The sequence below is a fragment of the Nematolebias whitei genome, chromosome 23 (assembly GCF_014905685.2).
Source record: "Nematolebias whitei isolate Nwh7 chromosome 23, NemWhi1, whole genome shotgun sequence".
NCBI classification, from domain to species: Eukaryota; Metazoa; Chordata; class Actinopteri; order Cyprinodontiformes; family Rivulidae; genus Nematolebias; species Nematolebias whitei.
In genome coordinates, this window is record NC_056520.1 from 1381155 (window position 1) to 1386780 (window position 5626).

At 36.2% G+C, this 5626-nt stretch overlaps 1 protein-coding gene across 1 annotated transcript in view; it reads left to right on the forward strand.

Moving 5' to 3' along the window:
- Positions 1 to 5626, forward strand: part of LOC119428810 (zinc finger protein GLI2) — an 82999-nt gene that overhangs the window by 1015 nt on the left and 76358 nt on the right. The gene's annotated exons all lie outside the window — the stretch shown is intronic.

A 5626-nucleotide genomic window follows, 5' to 3' on the forward strand; every position in this document is an offset into this window, starting at 1 on the left:
TATCATGTTTGATTATTAGTTTTATCATTACTGATTATTAGTTTTATAATTTCCGATTATTAGTTTTATCATGTCTGATTATTAGTTTTATCATTTGTAATTATTAGTTTTATCATTTATAATTATTAGTTTTATTATGTCCGATTATTAGTTTTATCATTAGTGATTATTAGTTTTATCATTTGTGATTAATCTTAAAGTAGTCAGGGTTCTAGTTCTAGTTATTATTATATGTGATACTTTTGTTTTAGGTATTACAGTAATTCATGCTGAAATTAAAACTATGGTCCAAATGTTTTTATTATTATTAGCTGTAATTTTATTGTTGTTTTAAGTAAAGATTTTTATGCAACACATACAAATATATTTATAAACAAAAGTATTTATAAACATCCATAAACATGTTAAAGCATCAAATATGAACATTTTAGTTTTTATAGTAAATCTTTGGTTAATAAACGTGTGATTCTAATAATTATTATTATTAATAAGGTGAATAATTTTATTTGTGTTGTTGTGATTTTAAACCTTGATAAACATGATTCTTTGTTTGTTTGTTTAAGGAACAGTGTAAACAATCAGAGTGGATTAATTAAAGTAAATGTTTAAGGTCTGATCTGTTTATCTCAAACAGAATCATAAGATATTATTATTATTAGTTTTATTATTAACAATAATAATAATAATAAAAAAAGAGATGACATTTGATGAAATGTTTTTGCTCTGAAGTGTATATAAAAATATAAATTTATATAAAATATAATATTTATATACATAATATGAATAGGTTTATGCAGAAACCTGGATCTGCCGGGTCCTGGTCCCGTCACGTGTTTGGACCTTAACGGTTCTGGTCTCTGTGGAACCGGATCAGTTCGGTGCTGGTTGGTGTGTGTCAAACAAGATCTGGATGTTCAGACAGAAAGAAGAAGACGAGTCATAAATAATTAATGCTGTCACACACACACACACACACACACACACACACACACACACAGCCTTGTTTATATCACCTAGTTGGGACTCAAGACAAGGCCATGCTTTCTGGGAACCTCCCTTTCTGAAGGTAATACAGCTCTGCAAAAAATCATGTAGCATGCTAGAGGGGCAGGGAACAAAGAGGGCACTTTGAATTTACAATAAGACAAAGTAGAGTTCCCAACTTGACAAGAACCTGCTTATTGGGGACTTCTCAGGTTTTTAGTACTGAGTGGGGTAATACATACACACTTGTCCGGTTTTCAGTACTGAGTGGGGTAATACATACACACTTGTCAGGTTTTCAGTACTGAGTGGAGTAATACATACACACTTGTCAGGTTTTCAATACTGAGTGTGGTAATACATACACACTTTTCAGGTTTTCAGTACTGAGTGGACTAATGCATACACATTTGTCAGGTTTTTCGTACTGAGTGGACTAATGCATACACATTTGTCAGGTTTTTCATACTAAGTGTGGCAATACATACACACTTGTCAGGTTTTCAGTACTGAGTGGAGTAATACATACACACTTGTCAGGTTTTCAGTACTGAGTGGGGTAATACATACACACTTGTCAGGTTTTCAGTACTGAGTGGGATAATACATATACACATGTCAGGTTTTTCATACTGAGTGGAATAATACATACACACTTGTCAGGTTTTTCATACCGAGTGTGGTAATACATACACACTTGTCAGGTTTTCATTACTGAGTGAAGTAATACATGCACACCCCTCAGGTTTTCATTACTGAGTGGAGTAATACATACACACTTGTCAGGTTTTCATTACTGAGTGGAGTAATACATACACATTTGTCAGGTTTTCAGTACTGAGTGGAGTAATACATACACACTTGTCAGGTTTTCAGTACTGAGTGGAGTAATACATACACACTTGTCAGGTTTTCATACTGAGTGTGGTAATACATACACACTTGTCAGGTTTTCAGTACTGAGTGGAGTAATACATACACACTAGGGGTGTAACGGTACACGTGGGTGTATTGAACCGTTTCGATACGGCATGTTCGGTTTGGTTCACCAGCGTACTGTTTCGGTTATTTTTACACTCATTACATTTTATTAACAAGAGATTATGCACCGCAGAACTAAAGTTCCAAAGCGTGTTTCAGCACAGCGCTATTATCTTGCAGCACGCGCAGCATTAGCAGCCTAGCATCTCATTGCAGTCTCCTGTTTGGGAACATTATGTCTTTCTTGTTAAAAGACAAGTGAACAAATCCAAAGTTGTGAGTCGACGTCGTTTCATCAAGATTGGATCTGCAGCAGCAACAAGTCTAACTTGTCAACGCTCTTGAAACGATGTCATCCGAACATGAACGTCTCTTCTACAGAATAGCAGCTTGTTGCAAAGAACGATAATAGCAGCATTTAAACAACTTTTATCAGGTAATTCAGATTGGTCCAAAGCAATAACACAAGCTATAGAAGTTTTTAAAGCTCTGGAACTACGTTTCTGTTGTTGATGCACAGACGTTTAAGTTGTTGAGCCTCGCTATGACATCCATCACGTCAACACTTCAGCCAAAAAGTTGTAGCAGCACTTTATGAAAAAGCTAAAACTGATATTGTCAACAAGTCCTTGACCAGATTAAAGTCCTGTCACATGATGATGATGACCGAGAGATTCAACCACTTCATAACAGAAATGATGACCGTTCAAGAAGAGGTATTGTTATTTTATTATTATTATCTAAATAATTTTTCTTTTTTTTTTAATTATAATTTTATTAACTTTTTTTTTTTTACCCATTTATGTTTTACTTCCAGTCTGGGACAGAGATAGCAGCAGAGTTTTCTTCCTTTTAGGACAATCCACCAGAGCTTACCTCCAGCTAAGAAGTCTGTGATGACTGAACTCTGAACTTTTCCAGGAACAGGTGAGAGCAGGTCCAAGAGGTTGTGAGTAATGAGGTCAAATACAGCCACATTACAAAATTAGCAAAGTGCTACTTCTTTATTCTTGCCACCTGTTAGTGAATGATTATCTCCACTGCTGGAGACATTCACTGCAACTAGATCTGTGCTTTTGGCAGAAAATGTGGACAAGTTGGTCTTTTTGGCCAAAAACTTAAAACTTGATTAGTTAGATTGTAAACAGTCTATTGCTGCTTATTGGTCTGGTTCTGACTGTTATATTTATTAAGATTTTTATTACTGTTATTATAGTTTATTTATTGTAAAGAGTGCCTTTTATTTAAAATATCATCCAAATGAGTAGTTTTTATTTATTTTTATACAAATGTATTGTTAACTTGGCATATTTTCAAAATAAACAATTTTGTAAGTTTTCATTTTGGCCTTTTTGTATGGAAAATGAACCGAACCGAGCCCTCCCTGAAACTGAACCGAACTAAAATGTGATTTTAGCGTACCGTTACACCCCTAATACACACTAATTAGTCTCTATTCCATTGTTGGTATCAGTAGCAGTTTCAGGTTCAAAGTGTGTATACAGCCACCATGGTTCACTGCACAATGAACTATATACTTTGGAATAAATAAAAACACATAGAATGGCCTCTCAAGGTATGTTACGTTCACTAGTGTGTTTGAACAGTTTTGTTAAATTGATTCTAATTTATTCTTTTAAAGGGGTTACATAAAGGTTTTAAAATTATGCATACATTTATGCAGCAAAACCACATCCTTGCAAATCAGATCACAATATTGTGTTCCTCTGGTTGTACTATAAATCTCTTGTTTGGAACAACCTGTAGTGATAAGAACTTAGAGAAGATGGTCACAGGCAGCTCAAGAAGCACTGCGTAATTGTTTTGAAGGCAACGGCAGAGATGCACTCTGAGGTCATCAATGTCATGAACAAGTATGGGACAGACTAAATACACATCTGCTTGGATTTTTCAATTCAATTGATTTTTCATGGATCACCAGTAACTTTAATGAACTGATAAACAAAAAAAAGAGCCTTTAGTGGACCTTTTTTTGAGAGAGGAGTAAAGGAGGCCATCTTTGTGAAAATAAATCGTCCATCATTAAACAGTGGTGGAGGCTTTCGTGTAAAACTGTCCCCCTCTTACAATGCTGTTATTGCTAGTATCACTCAGCCCCATGTGAATAGTAAACAGTCATCAGTGTGCTAATGATCCATCGTTAGGCTGATGGTCCTTCTTGATCATGTGAACAGATGGTTTTGGTTGTCAGCAGCAAACTGGTTGTTCCACTATGAGAAGGTGCTATTTATAAGACTAAACTGAATACAGCACCTCAGACTGAAGAAGTCTTTCGGATGAAAGATGAAACATTTCTACTTTTTTTTAATGTCCAAAGGACCAGATTTAACATTTTTAGATGCTGACTTGACAGTTGTCCTAAAGATGACCATTGGCACCTTGCACAAGGAGGACAAGACACAAAAGTTAATTGCTAAAGAGGCTGGTTGTTCACAGAGCTCTGTGTCCAAGCACATTAATAGAGAGGAGAAGGGAAAGATGTGGTAGAAAAAAGTGTGCAAACAATACGGATAACTACACCCTGGAGAGGATTGTAAAACCCATTCCAAAATGTGGGGGGAGATTTACAAAGAGTGGACTTCAGCTGGAGTCAGTGCTTCAAAACCATACAGACGTATGCAAGACAAGGGTTTCAGCTTTCAAATTCCTTGATTCAAGCCACTCTTGAACAAGAGACAGTGTCAGAAGCGTCTTGCCTGGGACTGCTGCTGAGTGGTCCAAAGGTATGTTCTCTGATGAAAGTAAATTTTGCATTTCTTTTGGAAATCAAGGTCCCAGAGTCTGGAGGAAGAGAGGAGAGGCACAGAATCCACATTGCTTGAGGTCCAGTGTCAAGTTTCCACAGTCAGTGATGGTTTGGGGGCCATGTCAAGTGTTGGTCAACTGTGTTTTCTGAGGTCCAAGGTCAACACAGCCGCCTACCAGGAAGTTTTAGAGCACTTCGTGCTTCCTATTGCTGAACGACTTTATGGAGATGCAGATTTCATTTTCCAAAAGGACTAGGCACCTGCACAAAGTGCCAAAGCTATCAGTACCTGGTTTAAGGACCATGCTTGTTCTTAATGGGTCAGCAAACTCACCTGACCTTAACCTCATAGAAAATCTATGGGGTATTGTGCAAATATGTGATACACCAGACCCAACAATTCAGAAGAGCTGAAGGCCACTATCAGAGCAACCTGGGCTCTCATAACACCTGAGTATTACCACAGACTGATGGACTCCATGCCATGCTGCATTGCTGCAGTAATCCAGACAAAAGGAGCCCCAACTAAGTATTGAGTGATGTGCATGCTCATACTTTTCATGTTCATACTTTTCAGTTGGCCAACATTTCTAAATATCTTTTTTTATTGATCTTAAGTTATATTCTAATTTTCTGAGATACTGAATTTGGGGTTTTCATTAGTTGTCAGTTACAATCATCAACATTAAAATAAACATTTGAAATACATGTCTGTGTGTAATGAATGATTATAATATACATTACACTTCTTGAATGGAATTACTGAAATAAATTAACTTATTCATGACAATCTAATTTTATGACCAGCGCCTGTATAGGAAATCCTTCCTGCCCACAGCCATCAGCGCAACTGAAGAGACTCAGATGAAATATTACTACGTACTTTTTATGGAT